Source organism: Dipodomys spectabilis, unplaced genomic scaffold, assembly GCF_019054845.1.
Source record: "Dipodomys spectabilis isolate Male_0828 unplaced genomic scaffold, ASM1905484v1 ptg000069l, whole genome shotgun sequence".
In the NCBI taxonomy this organism is placed as follows: Eukaryota; Metazoa; Chordata; class Mammalia; order Rodentia; family Heteromyidae; genus Dipodomys; species Dipodomys spectabilis.
In genome coordinates this window covers 3,654,581-3,675,222 of record NW_024870746.1, presented here as the reverse complement: position 1 = coordinate 3,675,222, position 20,642 = coordinate 3,654,581, and the positions used below count along the sequence as shown (strand labels likewise).

At 41.1% G+C, this 20,642-nt stretch overlaps 1 long non-coding RNA gene and 2 pseudogenes across 1 annotated transcript; 2 read left to right on the top strand and 1 right to left on the bottom strand.

The window, feature by feature from the left end:
• The first annotated feature begins 831 nt into the window (after nucleotides 1-831).
• On the top strand, nucleotides 832-8,392 carry LOC122109235 (annotated as a pseudogene).
• A 4,767-nt stretch (nucleotides 8,393-13,159) lies between these two features.
• Nucleotides 13,160-14,501, top strand: LOC122109357. Its single transcript, XR_006147699.1, has 2 exons — nucleotides 13,160-13,310; nucleotides 13,884-14,501. It is a non-coding gene; the product is annotated as an uncharacterized LOC122109357 (long non-coding RNA).
• A 3,451-nt stretch (nucleotides 14,502-17,952) lies between these two features.
• Nucleotides 17,953-18,562, bottom strand: LOC122109234 (annotated as a pseudogene).
• Nucleotides 18,563-20,642: the final 2,080 nt, after the last annotated feature.

The following is a 20,642-nucleotide window of genomic DNA, read 5'->3' as shown; positions in this document are numbered from 1 at the left end:
CCTAGGTCTCCTTGGTTCAGGCCGAAATTTTCTGAATAGGGACCCGGAAACACAACAAATCAAAGAAAGATTGGAAAAACGGGATTGCATAAAGTTGCAGAGCTTCTGCATGGCAAAGGACATAGCTAGCAAGATCAATAGAAATCCCACGGATTGGGAGATCTTTACTAGCCATACAACGGACAAGGGTCTCATATCTAAAATATACTTGGAACTCAAAAAATTAAATCCCCCAACAACAAATCCTCAAAGAAACAACTGCCCAATAAATAAGTGGGCTAAAGACTTAAAGAGAAACTTCTCTGAAGAGGAAAGAAGGATGGCCAATAGACACATGAAGAAATGCTCAACATCCCTAGCCATAAAATATAAAGGTTTTCTTATATTCAGTTGCTGTTGTAAACCATTGTTTGTTGGTGGGAGAAGGAAGACAGAAGAGAGTTGAGGCAGGGTAGCTTAGTTGCTAGCAGACATCAAAGATCAGCTTTGTTTAGAGAAGGAAACACACATCTGCTTATGCTATGCTGCTTTTAACTGCCACTGCTGGCTGCTCTCCTACCAGGAGGGAGGGTAGGGACATCTCTGTGGGCTGCTTAGTAGGGTAGATGGGAGTGGATTTGAGTGGGCTTTCCATGACGCTTTACAGTTAGTCCCAAGATGCTTATAATCTGCATCTTTTTGTCCAAGTCCAGTTGATTGTTTTTGAGCATGGTGCTAGAGAACCAAGGGCTTGGGGAGGGAAATTATTATTGATGAACTGGTTGTTATCCTTCTCTCTCTAGTAACTGGTTTGTTTTCTATCTTCTCTCTGTTTTGCTTACATTTTCACTTATGCTACTGGACATTCATCCATCCATAGTGATCCATGAACATACCACATTTCGTCTTATCCAGGTCTCTTACTATGCCAATGAATCCTGAGCACAAACTCTGGGGTCTGCTTGGCTGGATGAATTACAGACTCATCGTTGGGACAGTGAAACAGGAACAGCAATTTTCTTGCACACATGGTCCAAGGGAAACTTCAGTAATGAGGAGTTGACAGATCTGGCGCTGCTTTTCCGTGTGTATATGATTGGGTTAAGTCAAGAGATTCATACCTACTCCACATACTTGGGGCTTAGGTGTAAGTTTAACAAATTGGGGGAATTCTTCAGAGGGTTCTTGTAATTGAAACCCTTCTCTATTCCTTTGACGAAATTTCTCATCATCTCATCTCACAACAAAAGTCTACATGCCTCCATCTCTCGAGTTATATCTTGAACATTAATCAAAATTACCTAGATTTTTGCCACTTCAGCAGTCTTTTCTATTGTGCTTTGTTGTGTTTTCTTGTGATCTTCATCTGTGGCTTAAATTTGGAGGTAGAGAATTGTCTTATCCTGTGCTTGACTCTCTTAAAACATAATCCTTTCTGCTATTTCTTCAATTTCTTTGACATTTGGAGTCATTATCTAGCTCTTGTGATGCTGACTCTATGCATCATGAGATTTGGGCTCCCATCTCTCTGAAGTTCCTAGTCTGTATTATGTCAGTCTCACCTCTTATTTTCCCTGAACTTTTCAATCTCCTTTTAATTCAAATTACTTGTTCTCCCTTGTTTCTGACTGTATGTATCTTTGGCTCATTCTCCTACCTATGTAAGACTCTTCTTTCCATTCTCCATTTCCAGAGAAGGTCCTTAAATTCTAATATTGCTTTCATATTTGTTATTTGAACTCTTTATCTCATTCTTTTCTTTCTGAAGATCCTGTTGAATTACAAGTGAGACTTGGCTGTGAGCTGTCCTCTAGAGAGAGCTCCAAAGGCTTCTTACAGGCAGCTTTAGATGGATCAGATTTTCTGAGTTTCCAAAACAGAACTTGGGTGCCATCTCTGGAGGGTGGGAAACAGGCCCAGAAGGCATGTGATCTCCTCAATCAGTATGAAGGCATCAAGGACACCGTGGAGAGCCTCCTGAGCAAAACCTGTCCCCAGTTTTTCTTGGGTATCCTGGATGCAGGAAAGATGTATCTTCAGAGACAAGGCCAGTTCAGCCCTTCCGTCTAAGGTGTTTTCTTCATGACTTCCCCTTCTCACCTTCCTGTTTGAACTCAGGACATGGTGGAGGACAAGAGGGAGTGAGGTTGCAGGGTGAGAATTCCCTAAGGGAGACAAAAGACATTAGGCAGATATCTATGCACTGAAGCCATGTGTTAGGTGCACATCTGTCCTCCTGTGACTCCCTCTTGTATTCTCTATAGTGAGGCCAGAGGCCTGGCTGTCAAGCTCCTCTATCCTTGGGTCTGGCAGACTAATGTTGGTTTGTGTTTGTTGAAAAATTAAACCTAACACTCAACAAAGTATGTTGGTAGATTTTTTTCCCCCTAGTATTCCTTCCTAACACTGTGACATTTGAAACATTCATGCCTCTCTTTGAACGCTAACATAGCTGAGAAATTCTAGCATCCTAAAACTCTCTCCCCTTTTGGATGTATCTGTAAGGAAATAGCACAGGTAACCTCCTTTACACATTAATTTGTCAAATTGTATTAAACTTAAAGTAGATGCATCCTGAAATTTCCCATCAACAGTATGATTGATTTTGAAATTTTTATTATGTGTATTTGTATCATATAATGTGTTGTTAGAATGCACATATACACTGTGACATGACCAGAGCAAATGATTAGATCAGAGCCCTGACATATCCATTACCTTTAATTTAGAATCCTGACAATAAAATTTGAAATCAGGAGGCTGGGAAGGTGTCTCAGTGGTGGAGTGCTTGCCTTGCATGCATGAGGCCCTGGGTTCAATTCCTCAGCACCACACAAGCAGAAAAAACCGGTAGTGGTGCTGTGGCTCAAGTGGTAGAACGCTAGCCTTGAGCTGAAGAGCTGAGGGACAGAGCCCAGGCTCAAAGTTCAGGCCCCACGCCCCAACCACCCCCCCTAAAAAAATGATAAGGGTGTATGAGGCTTTCAGTTTTATTTTTCTTTCTGAGCATTATTATGGTTATTCTGGGTCTTCTGTGATTACTTCTGAATTTTAGATTTTTTCTACTCTTACTTAAAAGGGCCAGTTAGATTTTTATGAGGATATCAAATTAATCTGGAATATGTAAATTGTTTTTGTTCTAGGTAGAATATATGTGTTAACACTATCAAAATTTCCAGCCAATGATCATTGGATTTTTTTCCTATTTATTTTAACTTTCCAGATTAATGCATTGCAGTTTTCTATGTACTAGTTTTGAATATCCCTGGGTGTTTATTCCTAATTATTTTATTCTTTTTTATTTTTATTTTTTTGACCGGTCATGAGGCCTGAACCCTAGGCCTGGGCCCTGTCCCTCAGCTCTTCAGCTCAATGTTAGCGCTCTACCACTTAAATCACAGTGGCACTTCCGGCTTTTTCTGTTTATGTGGTGCTGAGGAATCTAACCCAGGGCCTCATGCATGCAAGGCAAGCGCTCTACCACTGAGCCACCTTCCCAGCTCTACTTTATTCTTTTCTATGCTCTTATAAGTAGGATTATGTCTTAATTTCCTTTTTGTAAATTTCCTTTTTGGTCAGTACTGGGCCTAGTGACTAGAGGCCTAGTCACTTTCCCTGAGCTCTTTTGCTCAAGGCTAGCTGTCTGCCATTTTGAGCCACAAGTCCACTTCCAGTTTTCTGGTGTCTAATTGTAGGTAAAGATCTCACAGTCTCCTCCTGCTCTGGCTGGCTTCAAACCATGAGCCTCAGACCTCAGCCTTCTGATTACAAGCATCAGTAACTGGCACTTAGTCTTAATTACCTTTTTCTTTCCTTTTCTTTTTGTGCTTGAACTCTAGGCCTGAGCTCTGTCCCTGAGCTTTTGTGCTCAAGGCTATCACTCTACCACTTGAGCCACAGGCCCATTTTCAGCTTTTCATGGTTAATTAGAGATAAGAGTCTTAGGGACCTTCCTGCCCACGTTGGCTTCCAACCATGATCCTCAGACCTCAGCCTCCTGAGTAGCTATGATTATGGGTATGAACCATCAGTGCCAGGCTTTACTTTCCCTTTTAATATGATTTGTTATTAGTCTGGACAAAGAGAACTGATTACTGTATGTTGATTTTTTTATTTTGCAATTTTTCTGAATTTGTTTTACTCATTATAGCAGGCACATGGAACTCATTCTGTTCTTTGTCTATCAGTTATACTTCACTCAAGTTGTTGAAAGATACAACTTAACTGTGCCATGAAGATTCTGAGCTAAAAATAAAGTGTATGAGTTCATGTCCAAGTTCAGGATCAGATTAGATCTTGAGTTGGGACAGAGCTGAAGTAGTTGTGTGTATATAGCAGTATTCAGTAAACACCAGTTGAGTACATGAATAGACGAATGCATGTATAAATCAGCATGCAAATTAAAAATATACTTGTTATAAAATAATAAACATGCTAAATGACATGAAAACATACTTGTCATATGGTTGACTATTATTACTTGATACATTTTTTATTTTTTTGTTTTTTTGGGTCTGGTCATGGGGCCTGAACTCTGGGCCTGGGCGCTGTCCCTCAGCTCTTCAGCTCAAGGCTAGCGCTCTACCACTTGAGCCACAGCCCCACTTCTGGCTTTTTTCCTTTTGCTTATGTATACAAGGCAAGTGCTCTACCACTGAGCCACCTTCCCAGCCCTTGATACATTTTTAAAAATGTGATACAATAATGTATTTCTTTCTGTTTCCTCTGGATGGATTAGTTGTTTTTTGCTGCTCCTGGGGCTTGAACTCTGGGCCTGGGCACTGTCCCTGAGCCTCTTTCTGCTCAAGGCTAGCTCTGCCATTTGAGCCAGAGTGCCACTTCTGGCTTTTTCTTAGTAGTTTATTAAAGATGAGTCCCCTGGACTTTCCTGACCAGACTGGCTTCAAATGGCAAACCTCAGATCTCAACCTCCTGAGTAGCTAGGATTACAGGCATGAGCCACCAGTGCCTAGCTTGCTTGGATACCTTTTAATGATCACCAACCCATTGTTAAAATTTGTCCATTCAACAGAACCTTCAGGACTTGGAGTTAATGGAAAACATTCTGCTAAGAATGTGGAAACAAAGGTTCAAGGAGGTAAATTGACCTTTCAAAAGTAAATATGAGCTATGCTGAAGTCATTTGAAGGAATTGGGGTAGGCATAAAAAGAATTAAAGTCGAGATTAGAGTGGAAGTGAGAATGCTGTAGGCATCCCAGCACTCTGCAGGGCACATTGTATTCTCTGACATACAATTTGTATGAAGATAATTGTTGGCCAGAAGAGACAGGAAGTCGCTACAGAGCAGAAACGTTGCTGAATCAGAGACCAAACACAAGTCCTGAGAGTCTGATGTGATCTCAGGGAGATGTTGCACCTGCTGCTGTGTTGAGCTCTTCTCTTCCCAGGTGCGGAGAACAGCATGGTAAAAGTAACTCTGCAGCTCCCTGTTGCAAAGGCTCTGTACTTAGCCAGGTATGCCTGGCCACTAAGTCTCTGAGCCTTGGTGTCTTCAGCTGTCTTCCATCATTCTGGAAGTTGGGGCTGGAAGGAAGCCTGAGTCTCTCCAATAGGCTTGTCCTTATGGGTTGCACAGAGTCTGGGGTCTTCTTTTCTACATCTTTTCAGGATCCAGGTCTTATTGCCTTCTCATATTTCTTCCTTTCTCTTCACCATGTTTCCTTTCTTCTAGAGCCTTCCCTGGATCAAACTCTTTCCGTGTCATCCAAATTTCATCTTTTGCCAACAGCACCTGGAAGCAATTATCAAGGCTCAGGCTGTCTAGGTGAACTGCAGACTCATGGGCTAGGACAGTGACTCAGGCACTGCCATATTACTAAAGGACTGGTGCAAGGGCAAGTTCGGTGAAGAGGAGACAGCTGAGCTGGTGAGCTGAACTCTTTGCGATCGGTCTTCACTCTCACTTGAGAACTTCAAGTCAGCATCACTGAGTTCAGTTGGAATGTGAATCCAGTCCTCAGACCAGGCAGGATCCAGGAACTTTTCAGTCTTTGGTTCAGGACATTCTCCTCCCCTCCTTTCTCTTCCCCTGCCCTCTCTCCCTTCCCCTCCATTCTCCTTCCCTTCCTCCAGTTTATTCAGCATGAATAAAAGCATTGGAGAAAAAGAGATCAGCTAGCAGTTAAATTATGTGCTTCCTTTTATTTATTATTTTAGTTTACTATTTATTTAATATTCATACTTCATGTTTTCTTTATTTTTAATATCATGACTTTAAGTCATGGGTCAAGATGTTGCGTGAAGGTTTTCCTTGTGTTTCTCACTTGAATGGACCCTAGTTTGCAGTGAAACAAAGATTTGAATCACTGGTCTCACTCAGGCTAATTTCTTTGGGCCCTGATCTCACTTTTTGTACAATGCAGATTGTGTTTCCCAACATAAGATTTGATTCAGCCCTCTCAATCATGTCAAGTTCCCCAGCTGAAGTAGCAATTCCAGGTAGTGACTTTTCCAGGTTAGTCTGAGTAAAGTGTCATACCCCACTACTGTCACATTTTATTCAAAAATTTTTTTAAGTATCTATTTTGAATATTCATTTTTCAGAGCACTCTATTTTTTTTACATATTTGCTACTATTGTCATTTAAAATATGAGCCATGTAACACTCTAAATTTAATCTATCTTGCTCAAAGTTATATCCTTCTGCCTAATGATGGCCTGATTTAGTGTGCATTTAAATGTATATGTAAAAATACAAATCTGTTTGAATGAGAAAAAGACACTGAATTTTGACTCATTGAAGAACTTTTATTGCCATCAGTCTGTCTCTGAAGGCCTTAGATCTCCAGCGTGCTGGTGTCACACTGGAGATTCAGGTGACATAGTTACAAAGTAATTTTATTCATTATGAAGAACGACATTATGCCATTTGCTGGGAAATGGACAGACCTGTAAAAATTATATTTAGTGAGGTCAGTCTGGCTCAGGGAGACGAAGTTATCTCTCATGTGGAAGTTCTATCTAAATTATATATATATATATTCAGGGTCATATGCATGTACACAAACATATTAACTAAAGTATGGTATATGCAGGGGAAGATTCCAATGGTGTAACTCATTTCAACAACAAACTTGCAATTTAACAAAATGAATCCAGGAATTTTGAGCATGTTTTGTGTGTGTGTGTGTGTGTGTGTGTGTGTGTGTGTGTGTGTGCATGCGCGAGTGTGTGCTCATGTGCATGCATGCACGCACATGCATGCTAGGAGCACAAGAATGGGGAGTGGAAGGGTGGGCAAATGCAGTCACAGTATTCATTGTACCTGTGTGAAAGTAGATCCAGGTTACTTGAGGGGATCAGTGGGGTTGGAAGAAATGGGGGAAATAATGAAAAGCAGAACATCGATCAAGGTACATTGGTCAAGGTATGTTGAATTGAACCCCTTTGTGTGACTACTTGCAAAGAATGAAAGAAAAAGATGCAGGTGGATCACTGGCAGTGTTCCAAGTTGGTAAAATGCCAACTCTCAGTGCGCTCCTACAGGTTATCACCATTTCACATGTGGTAAGATGTAGACACACACATGGAACATGGGAAGGAGAAAGGAGATCCCAGAGATCCCATTGGAGTATTCCGTATTGTGAGTGGCAAGGCGAGATACCAATTAATTGCTTCTCTGGGTTTCTCTTCTGTTCTACTTTGGTGATCCCCAGGGACTCTCCTAGGGAAAGATGACTCTTATGCACTGTGACATTTTTTGGGAATGTCAAGGTGCCTGAGTAAGATAACTGAATACATACTAGTTCTCCTTCTGGAAAGATACTGGCTTTGCAGAATATCTTTCTAATATATTCCTCTTGGAAAATGGGGTAAGTTGACAACAAAAAAGCTTTTTGTAAGTGGACCAGGATAGGTAGAAATAGAATTGTGGACCTCTGAGAATATTACCTGCAGATGAAAGAAGATATGCTGCACTTAGTCTTGGGCTTCTGTTCAAATGAGAAAGAAAGCTTTAGGCACTGATTCTCCAGTGTACCCACAGAAGACACCTAGAGGTTTTTGCTACTTATACTTTATCCATATTGAGTTAAAGCAGATCATTACCTTTTCTCCATTAACCACTTTGCTCCCTCTATCACTTTCTTTTATAAATGATCCCATCATTTTTATTAGTTTATCAAGATGAAACTTATTTCCAATTTTCTGATAATTTTCACTGAATAGCCAGACACTTGAGCCTCCTTTATAGTCTATCAGACTTTACATTCCCTCTTCCATAATCCTGACCCAAGAGTGAACACCATAGACAAAAACACAACATATGTTATGAATTACTTGTTATGACTGATAATATAATAATGATTGCACATTGAATGTTAGTGTGACTTAAATGCCATTACCAGTGTGAAAATGAAAAAGTACATGACATTGTTAAAGCTATTTGGATAACAAAAATAATTTGAATGAAAAAGGAAAACAAGATAAAAGAGAAAAATAATTTGAATGGCATCTCTTTAGAGCAGACATTAACACACTTACTGGCCAGTTACTATTTTTCTCTTTCTACAGATGAGAGCAGCAGTCATTTAACTAATGAGTAATGGAGACAATAATGTTCCAAAATTTCTGCTTTAAATAACAAACCACTCATTTGAAAAATAATGATTAGAAGTCTTTTGTCTTAGTCTGATTTCTACTATTTTATAAAAATACTTTAGACAATCATCTTCAAAAGGGAAAGTTTTATTTTGGCTTATAGTTTTTGAGGCCTCAGTCTTGATCAGTTTAGTTCTGACATCTAGACCTACACACATACACACATATCTATCACCTGTGCAGAAGCTGGACATTCTATAGCAGCTGTAAAGTGAAGGAAGAAGGAGGAGGGAAAGACAGAGAAAGAAAGAGAGAAAGAGAACAGCAGACCAATATTTCAGTTTCCTTCAATGGTATGATTTTTGTCACCTATGATCTCCTTGTAGGCAGAAGCTTGTTCCTCCTCTTCCTCCTCCTCCCCTTCCTCCTTCTTCCTCTTCTTCCTCTTCTTCTCCTTCTACCCCTTCTTCTCCTTCTTGTTCCTTCTCCTCCTCCTCTTCCTCTTTCTCCTCCTCTCCTCCTACTTCCTCTTCTTCTTCTTTCTCCATCTTCCCCTCCTCTTCCTCCTCCTCCTCCTTCTCCTTCTGCCTCCCCTTCTCCTTCTCTTTCTCCTTCTCTCCTTTTTCTTGATCTCCCCCTTCTCCTTTTCTTTCCTTAATCCTTCTCTAGATTTCAATATGCATTTACATTTTGCTAGCTAGGTAGGTTTCATGTTAAGTACTCAACACACACACAAAGTAGGATGAGGTGAGACTTTAGGAGGTTATGGATATGTCCTTGGACTTCAGTGTGCTTATGATTTATGAGTATATCTCTATGACCAAACACTGACTTACATATATTAAACATGTAGAGCTTCTTAGATACCAATGACCCTAAATAAAGAGATTAAGAGAATTTTTTTGTTGGTCATGGGGCTTGAATACTGGGCCTGGATGCTGACCCTGAGCTGTTCAGCTCAAGGCTAAAGCTCTATCTCTTGAGCCACAGCACTATTTCTGTTTTTTTTTTTTTTAGTGGTTTATTAGCGATAAGAGTCTTATAGACTTTCCTGCCTGGGCTGGCTTTGAACCAGGATCCTCATATCTTAGTCTCCTGAGTAACTAGGATTATAGGCATGAGCCACCGGCACCAGGCGATGAAGAGAATTTTTGAAGCACAAATGCCACTGTCTCACAATGATTACAAACTGAAATGTGATTATATCTACACAGAAATTACAGTGACCCAAATCTGCTCACCTGCACTCGTGTAGACTGAACCTAGTGAATGTAGGCCTCACTTGTGGTGGAAGGCTCATAACATCGCCTCTGAGCATCAGTTACCAAACTGCACCTGCTTTGTTATATCCATTTCCAGTGCATGTTTCCATTTGTCAGCTGTCTGCTGCCCACAACATCCCTCACAGCAACATCCATATTGGGAAAATGTTATCTTGTCTAGAGTGCAGCCACCTGCTTTTCTTTGGATGAATGATCTTTGGATGCCTTTATAGAATTTCAGATTCTCCACAGAGGCTTGAGATATGCATAATCTTCCCAGCTCCTTGTCACTTCAGTAGCCAGTTCCAGAAGTGGCTTTGCCTGTGTTTGGTCTCCTGAAACCTCTTGTGTGCAATAGCATCAGCTCCTGACTCTCAATGTGTCTTGGGAATCAAGAAATTATTTCCTTTCTCCTTTTGCTTCAGGTTGAGTAGATTGGCAAAACGAAATCACACAGGTCTCAAAAGATATATGTAAAGTCACCTTGAACTCAGCATGCTAAAGAACCTAAAATGTGTTCTTTCTTTTTCTTTTCTTTTCTTTTTTTTTTTTTTTTGCCAGTCCTCATCCTTAAACTCAGGGCATGGGCGACGTCCTTGAACTATCTGTGCTCAAGGCTAGCACTCTACTACTACCTTCTTTTTGTTCTTAATATATATTTTTTATTGTAAAGATACTGCACAGAGGGGTTACAGTTACATGAGCAAGTTAATGAGTCCATTTCCTATGGAGAATTGTTACCCTTTCCTTTATTTTCCCCTACCATCCCTTTCCTCCCCACCTCCCCAACTCTTCCCTTCCCTCCCTGCCCCTTGCAAAGTTGTAAAGTTTGTTTTCAACATAGTGTCTGCACATCTCATTGGTACAATGGGTCATCCTGGATCCTTATTTCAGCATTTTGTTATTTCCCTTTCCCTCCCCAAATTAGAAAAAAATTTATATACAAGATGCAGGACAATAGAATCAAATACAGTGACAACAGGGGTTGTAACAAGGGGGAAGAACATACAAAGAAACAAAAGAAATCACATAGTACACTATAAGTACATTAAAACAAACAGCAACAAAGATGAAGCCTCTTGTGTCCCTATCTTGGGGTTCATTTCACTTAGCATCAGCTTGTATGGTCATATGTACATAGCTTTTGACCTCTTCTGCTTGTCCTAGACATATACTAGTTATTGCAGATAAGGGAAACCATGGGACCTATGTTTCTTTGAGTCTAGCTTACTTCAATTAGTGTATTTTTTCCAAGTCTTTCCATTTCCTAACAAATGGGGCGGTGTCATTCTTTCTTATGGAGGCATAGAAATCCATTTTATATACATACCACATTTTCCTGATCCATTTATCTACTGAGGTGCATCTGGACTGGTTCCATATCTTAGCTATGTCTACCACTACTCTTTTTATATTTTTTATTGTAAAAAACTGCACAGAGGGGTTACAGTTACATGAGCAACGTAATGAGTACATTTTCTATCAAACATTGTTACCTCCTCCTTTGTTTTTCCCCTACCATCTTTTCCCTCCCACCCCCCCAACTCTACCACTACTCTTTTTTCTACCACTACACTTGAACTACAGTGCCTCTTCAGGCCTTTTCTGAAACATAGGTCCCATGGTTTCCCTTATTTGCAACAATTAGTATATGTCTAGGATAACCGTAGCAGGTGAGCAAAATAGCTCAATAGCTATGTACATATAGCCATGTAAGATGATGCTAAGTGAAATGAATTCCAAGACATGTACAGAAGAGGTTTTCCTTTGTTGTTGTTTTTTAATGCACCGTGTGATTTCTTGTTTCTTTTGTGTGTTGTTCCCCCTATGGTATACCCCCTGTTGTCACTGTATTTGATTTTGGTACCCTGGGTTTTGCATATATGTTTATCTGAATTAAGGAAGGGTAGGGGAACAACAGAATGGCGAGACAAAGGACAACAGGGGAACTAATGCGACAGTGACAGTCACAAGACAACATGCTGGAAATGACCTGTGTAACTTGCAGGGGGTGGTGGGAGAGAGAAAATAGGAGAAAATGACGGAAGAGGTAACAAGTTTGACAGGAAATGTACTTATTACCTTACTTATGTGACTCTAATCCCTCTGTACATCAACTTGACAATAAAGAGATACATAGAAGATGAAAAAAAAAAAAAGAATCGCCTGGACTTTCCTGCACGGAGTGACTTTGACCTCCAATCTTCAGATCTCAGCTTCCTGAGAAGCTAGGATTACAGGTGTGAATCAATGGTGCCCAACTTAAAATACATTTTCAATACCTGTCACTGCTAAGATTATTCTTTAAAACATTAGGATATTTCCGTTAGCATGACAGTACAGTCCATATGTATGGCATAAGCATTTATATTCTACACTTAAAGCAAAAACGTATATGTTATGGATGTGCTGGGTGTTTTGGTTCCATTTTTATTAAATAATTAGGCTACTAGAATTCATGTGAAAACAACAAGGACTCGGAAAATATGAAATAAAAGCATTAGTTTCAAAGGAAAAGATACTAGAATATTATATATGGTACTTCACTTCTGATCAGTTTTAATAAACAGCTTTATCTACATCCCATTCTATTACTGTAAGTTTATTGAGATGCATGTGTCTGTGTATAGACAGGCAGAACAAAACAGGGAAAATAGGCAAAGTATTTACAAATAAAATATATATTGAGTAATACATATTAGTTCTTGTCTACAAGATAATCAAAACACCCTCAAAGGATCCCATGGTCCAAGAGCTGGTGGCTCACAGCTCTAATCCTAACTATTCAGGAACCTGAAATCTGAGTATTGGGGTTTGAAGCCAGACTGAATAAGAAAGTCAGTGAGACTCTTATGTCCAATAACTGCCAGAAAACCAGAAGTAGAGCTGTGGTTAAAGTGTTAGAGTGCTAGACTTGAGCCAAAGAATTCAGGGATAGAGCCAGACCCTGAGTCTAAAACTAAAACTAACATAAATAAATTTGTTTGAACAAATTTTGAGGTACTTATCAGCTTTTTAAATCATCATCCTACTTTCATTTAATTGTGGATATTTAACATTTTGTATTTAAATATTTCAAGCTCACAGATATATTTATTCTTTATATTTGGCAGCTTGGTTAACAAATAAAGAAAATAATGTTTTTCTGCTGTCTTTTCAGTTGGGAAGTTCTGCTTTTTCCACTGGGACCTTGGCAAATTGTCTGTTTTCGATTTTTACTGTTTTATTGGAAAATTCTGGAAAGTTTAATGAAGTAGAAGAGAAGATGAGAACAGGAACCCAGGACTAAGAATATGATATTAGGGAATCCAGACAAGGAAATAAAACAGGGAAGATTGTTAACTAGGCAAAGGAAGGCCAGGTAATGGAGCAAGTGTCATTAGAAGTGACAATTGATTACTCTTCCAATCCACAGGATACTCTGTCTCTGTTGGTTTAATCATTGCTGCAGTAATAGTGCCTTGCTTGATCCTTTTGCTGTGCCTTGCACTGTGGTTTTGGAAGCGCTGGTGAGTTTTTTTAACCCTTCTTTTCTGTCTGTTCCCTACTTTTTGATCTTTCATGTACTAATAGCCCATTAGTTGTCCTTTTTCTACCAAGAGTTTCCTCTTAACCTTGATCCCTGGGGAGAGGTAATTTAAAGATTTTTGGCAAAATACATCTAACATAGAACTTTTACGATCATTAGTGCTTCTAACAATATTAAGTACATAATTGCTGTTTTATTTGTTCTTCTTGCAATGTGAAACTGTCCTCACATTTGAAGCCATGTTTCCTTTCCCCCTTCCCCAGGCCCTGGGATAGTGACTCTTGTACTTTTGCTTTCTATGGATGTGATTGGAATTATTGGTATTCATCCTGTGACTGGCCTCTTACTCTTAGCCATCTGTTGTCTGAATATATCTCTATGGCAGCTACGTCAGAATTACCTTTCTTCTTCAGGCTGAGTCCTTTCTACTGCATGTCTAAATACCATAGGAGCACTTGAGCTGCTTCTTCCATTGGGTTCTGTGAAGAATGCTGTATATGACTTTGTTCATATCTCTTATATATCTATTTTTTAAAACTTATGTTCTTTACAGGTCATATGATGATATTCCATGAGCTCCCAACATTTCTTCTCTCGCGTTTGGAATAAGTACCAAGACGCCGAGAAACCTGTAGACTCAAGAGATAGTTTTGTTATGTCAATAATTATTGTTTTGGCAGGAAAACATGTGCTTCATATCATTTCTTCTGTTAATGTGTGTTACAATGACTGATTGCTCATTTGGCAAAACAACTCTATATGTTTTCATCTTTTCTGCTTGTTGAGAATGTATGCATTTGGATTTACTTTGAGAATATTTGGTTCTAGTTTTTCATCTACCTGTATGTGTTTCTAGCCTTATCCTTGTTAGGTATTGGTATGAATGACTTTTTGACTTCATAAGGTGAGTTGAGATTTGTTTCCTGTCTTGTTACTCTCCAAAGTATGGGGCAGCATGACTGTGTTTGTGAAGAATTGGATGAGTTCACTTGTTTAGCCTTTTATGTTGGGAAATATTTTGTCAGGAAAGTTAAATTTTATGGTCAGATTTTTTTCTCATTAAATTTCTGGGCTTTATTTCTTGTTTAATATCATCATTACATATTACACAAAATTAAAAGAACAATATATTTGGTATTTATAAATTATTAAATAAAAATACAGGAATATATATTTATCTTTACAGAGCTTTGCTTTTCTTCTAAACTGACCAAATCTTCTGTCATTTTATGATATTAAAAAGTAAACTAGTGTATGCATGCCCAAGAATAAATGGGGAGAGTGATTAATAATCGCAAGGCTGATTTGTTTCTTCCTTGGCCTAAGGAAAGTTGCTGTTTGTCCCTTTGGGCTCAGGAGAGCAAAAAACATACTCTCTATCTATTTAATCTATAAAATGGTTATTACATTTATTTCCCTCACTCAATAAGGGAGCCATACTCAGACTTCTTGGCCAAGAAACTCTAGCTTCTAAAGAGAGTCTCTAGTTTTCCCTGGAAGAAGAGTCTCTGGGGTTTCCATTGCCCCTCACATTAAGGGTAGAACAGATCAAAACTGTCCACTGTGGTCCCACCTAAGCTATGCTTCTAGGAATACCAACCTGCTGCGGACCGGCTCTTTCGGAACGATGGAGGATACCTAGGGGAGGAACCTGGAATAGGGGGGGAGATGGCAAACAGACAACTCACACACATTAGGAGTGGATGCTGGTGCAATTTAATGCAGAGGATAACAAACTTTTATAACAGAAGTCTTCACGAGAAAGGGCTAAAGGTTACACAATCTTGCTGCATGGCTTCATTTTTGGGTGGTCACCAGCTGGTCACCTGATAGGCACTTGTTTCAGGCTTATCTCTAAGAAATACAACGATTATGATGTTTGTTACCAATTAACCATTACCTATCTTTATAGAGGCCTTAACTTTCCCATAAGATCTTTCCTGTTTCTTCTTTAATAGTAAACCTCAAGGAGACCTAGATCTAGCAAGTCTCTTAGTAAATAAAAGAGAGTAGCAGGAAATTCTTTCTCCTAAATAGTTATCTCAGCAATTGCCATACATTCTTTCTGTTCTAGCCGAGCCTACAGCTTCTTGTAAGTCCCTTACAAACAATTCCTTCTGCTGAAGTGACTTCGTGAAACCCCCAATACTTTTATATTTACTTATAACTTGTCTACTAGCCTCCATAAGAGGGGTTTCAGGGTAGCACTTAACTCTGGTGAGTTAGTCATATTTTTAAGACACTCATCAGATTTTGGAGTCGTCAACACTCTTAAGAAAGAGCTTTGAATAAGGGAACGTTGACAATGAGTAAGTACAAAGAGCAGTAGAAGCAGTAAAAGATTAATAGGCACTCTTATATAGTGAAGAAAGGCAGAAACACATCTTTCCCAGGGGTTTGCCAGCTTTTCCAGGAGTAGGCCTCTTAGAAGCCCTGTTCTCTGAGGTAGACTTCGGTGAAGTCCCAATACTCAGAGATAGGTCTCTGTAAAGCCCCATTCTCAGGTCTGAAAGCAGGTTTCCCATGCTAAGCAGACTCCACTGGAGTAGGCGTGGCACAAACCAAGCCCGTTCCCCTTCCAGAAAATAGCCTCTTCTTCCACTCAGGTGTGAAGTCCTCAAAACAGGAATTTCAGTAACCTCAGCCTGGTCCCTGTTTCTCCTCACTTCTGAAGGACCCCAGGAATACTAACTGGATTGTTGTCCTGTGGTGAATGGTTGATGAAGCATCTGCTCTGGACCTGGGGGAGCTGATGACTTATTCAGTGGTTTTCCAATGTCTTTCAGCAGCAAACCTCCTCATGCAAATGAAATGTTACCCTGAACCCCAATATGAAACACAGCTACAAGGGGACCTGTTCTGTTTAAGGGCGAGTTGCCCAGTCTGCTCACCTCTCCCAACTCACACCCCTTTACCTCCCCAAGGACTCCAGAGGCTCAACCCCTAAAATACTTTGATGCTTTGCCAAGCAGTTTGTAAGCCACTGGCCTAGTTTGTCCTGATCAAGTCAGAGGTTTCCTCCTACCCCAAATGCTTGCCATAGATAGGCTCTGAGTTTATGGTTCAGCACACTGAATAACAGACCAAGTGGCTCATACAGTTTAACCACCTCCCCCATAAATACCATTAAAACCTGCAGCCCTCTCTCAAAAGCAAAAGTGTGGACTAAATACCTGAGGCTAATTTGGTCCCACATTCCAGCAAGCATGATTAGGATGCCACATTCTAGGACAAGGGAAAAATCTCGAAGCAGTCAACGGTGGTCTGGCTAAGCTGATGAGTGCTCAGGACCATGGCAGGGTTCTAGAGCACTGTGAAGGAAATCAGTGTTGGAGAGCAGCAATTTGAGCACCTTGGAAAGTGCAGCAGTGAGGTCCGACTCAGGGCCTGCGTTTGGAATGAATTTTTCCCTCTAAAGAGAAAGCTATAGTTTGGATTTGTTCTAGAGGACTGTTGAGGCCTAAAGTTAGTGTCCTCAGACTCTGAAGTAGAGACTACTAATGTAAATGCAAACAAGGTGGCTTCAAAGGAAATATGAAAATGCTTGTAGGTATTCTAGAACCCACACACCTGGCCCCTGATAAAGCAGCACCAAAGCCCACTCCAAAACATATGCCAGTAATGGAATACCTGTCACCATCACACAATGGGGCTCAGAGCTGGAATGTTCCTCTCAGGGCATCAAAAATCTCACTGAGACAATGCAGGACCCAGACTGTATTCTAGATGAGCATTTATGCCCATAGCCAGGAAAGGAAAATCAGAGCCCCAATTTAGAGTTTCAGTGTAGGTGCAGAGGTCCCCCAAATAGGCAACAATTTAGGCACCATAGTGTCCCAGTGGGAGGGAAGGGTAGCAGGCAGTTTCAGCTACCAAAGATTCCACCCACCCAGGCTCCACAGCCCTGCCCTCAATCAGCACAGGAGGCAGCAGCAAGTGCATAATGCACACAGAGGGGATGTGGAAGGAACAAGGCCAGTTTCAGAACAGCTGTTTTCTCCAAAGCCCTGCCAGTGACTTTCTGCAGAGAGGTGCCAGAGTCCTCCCTCGGTCTGGATACAGAGTTTCTTGCTTAACCTTGAGGCATGGAGAAAAGGGGTGAAATTGTGGGGGTCGGGGGAGGGAGAGGAAGGGCAAAGACCTATCCCTTCTTGTTCTTGACATTGCAAGAGGGAATGTTTTCTCCGTGAAGAATCTTACCATCACCAGATTAGACAAACAGTCCAGCAAGCACAGGAACACACATGCACATGCACACACATCCAAGCAGCCCTCAGCCATGGCCACTGCTCCCAGTCACCTCATTACCAAGGTTTCATTCCAAAGGGATGCAACTTCTGGGGTCTCAAATCCCACTCAGCCAATGGGGGCACAATTCCTCATGCAAGTCCACCTTCCTTGGAGTTGTAAAGCCAGCCTCAAGTGGTTTCCTATGTCCATCCACTAGAGCATCCAATAGATCATTCCCCCATCTTCCCTCCCAATTCCTGGAATGGTTGCGTCTCCTAGATTCTCACCTTCTTAAAACATTCCCCAATATCTCCTGCTCACTCTTCCAGACACCTGCCTGGCTCCCTCATGCATGACCTTCCTTACCTTGCCCTTCCCTGCTCCCTTACCATTCATTTCCCATCTTTCCCCCACCTTGTTCCAAAGGCATTCTTTGTGCTGCCTTTGCTCTCCTGCCCACCTCCTTCCTCAGCCACACTTAGCCAGACCTGGCCCCAGACTTTCTCTGACTTGCTACCAAAAGTGCTCCTAAGGTTAGTTACCAGGGTCCTCAGCGCCATAGCCCCAGTCAGCAAGGCCCTCACTGATGCCCAGTGCTCCTCCCACAGACAACGGGCCTCCTCCAGGGCTCCATCCCATATAGAGCTGTGAACTCTGCCCAGCCCGCCCTGCTGTGGATAAAGTCGGCCAGGCATGTGTCCAGGTATGCCATCATCCACTCCTGCCCCAATTGGGGCTCCCTTGGAAAAGATCATCAGAGACCTGGGTGAAGTTGCTGGGCTGCGTCTGCGGTCCCATGCAGCTGAGCTGCCAGAACAGAGAAGGAGTGTGGGAAGTGGGTCTCAGATTCATCTCCAGCTGCCTCCATGGCTTGATGCAGCATGTCAGCTTCTGGACCCTCCTCAGGCCCAGCTCCACAGACATAACCCTCTGCCTCACTTTATAGTCTACGAAGTCAGCCACCAGAGCCCGCGTGTATGGGGCTGAGGCTGGGGTCACCATCCAGGCGACCAGCCTGGATGGCAGCCGTGAGGACCCAGCTCTGGTGCCAAGGAGCTTCCAGCTGGGGCCTTTCATCTTCCTGGCCCACGTGGAGCTCTGGTAAGGGGAAGAAGAGATCAGAACTTGGTGGAGAAGGGCTGGCTTGAGAGCTGGCCTGGGAAGGGCTGGGATCTCCTGGGACTGAACCCCTGCAACCAACGTTCTACCAGCTGTGGTAGAGTCCATGTTCTACCAACTGTGGCTGAGTCCATGTGCTTTGAGCCCCTATAGAAACTTCCTACCTACAATACCCTAGGTTTTCAGTACCTTTCCTTCTGACTCTTCCTTTGTACTCCTTTAAACCACACTTCTACATTTTCAGATCTAGTTAGGTTGCTGTCCCAAGTGCCAGTTTGATTTTTTTTGGTACTCACTTTTCCATTATTATAATGAAATAGGTCAGAAAATCAACTTAGAAAGAGCACATGTTTATGTATATCATGTTCCTGGAATTTCTAGTGTAAAGTTGGGCAGTTCTATTGTTTTGGGTCTTTAGCAAGAGTGCAGCTGACAAGGATAAGAGTGTTTCTCAGAGTAAACCATTGACAGCCTGAGTGAGGATGCAGAGAGGAGGGAGAGACAGAGAGAGAGGGACAGATAGAGTGAGGGAGGGAGAGAAATCTGTAACACATCCAATTTGTAGTGGAGGGAGGGAGGAAAGGAGAGAGAGAAATCTGTAGCACATCCAGTTTGTAGCAGTGAGTTCGGTCATTCATTTGGGGGCTGAAAGGAAGAAGGCTATATGCATCACACACTTGAGGCAAATAATCAGCAGCTCTAGCAGAAGCAAATATTTAATCTCTTTTTTTCTAGATCTCATATAGGTTTGGATTTAGGAGAAGGGAAAAAGAGGATTCTTATAGAAGTCCTATAAAATTAGCCATTATATCTGAATGTTAGATGTACAATGTATAATCAGTCACAGCTGTAGAGCCTTAGAGAAGTTTTCTTCCTCATTTGTAGGCTTCATGCAAACTGGGAAGCCTTCCTCCATCTCCCACCTCTGCCATTCTGGAAGCTGGTGCCACTGGGCAGGCTTAAATGGTTAAACACATAGGTGGATCCTCCCTCCAGCATTCCACATTCTCTTGTTCAGATCTCAACCTTATAGTTCTCACCCAATTACAAGAGAGTAGGAGAATTTGTGTTTCTCCTGTCCATGTACTCTCATGGCAAAAAAATCCCACATTGTCACAAATGTCTGGCTTTCTATCTGCTATGGATTTCTAAAACCCCAGAGTGAGAACCTGCTGGAAATGAAGGCAAAGCCTTGTGCTTTTGAGGAACTTGTATAGGGTTTATGCTGTGTCTCAGTGTAACCATGTTGTGAGTTCATGGACACTGTCAGTTTTCTGTGGCAGTAATAGGAAAAGATGATTGAGGGGACACCCAACCTCTTTATTAATGCAGACAAATCTGATATTCAGGGGGCATATGTCCACATTGAATATATATATATATATATATATATATATATATATACACACACACACACACACACACACACATTAAAAACAAGAGTATATAATAAAATGTATACATTTGTTAATTTAAAAAGGAAGAATTGCACCTTCACCTTCATGAATGTTAATTTGGGAACACTATCATAATAGATGTATTGTCTGGGATCTAAAATTGATGTTATGTTTAGATGTTGAGATATAACATTGACCGTAACAGAATTACTAACAAACCAACCACTAAGTAGCTCGCATAACTTACCTATATAAATTCATTATAGACAAATGCTGCCTTTTTAGGATGATGTATATTTGGTGCTGGTTGATGTTTGAATAAGTTCCTACTGTTTTCTTCTGTTTTTGTTTTTTTTTTGTTGGTCGTGGGGGCTTGAACTCTGGGTCTGAGCGCTGTCTCTCAGCTCTTCAGTTTAATGCTAGCACTCTACCACTTGAGCTACAGTGCCACTTCCAGGGCCTGCTGTTTTTAAGCTTTTCATTGCTCAAGTCTGGTGCTGCACCACTTGAGCCATAGTGTCACTTCTGGTGTTCTGTTGGTTAATAGGAAATAAGCGTCTCAGAGT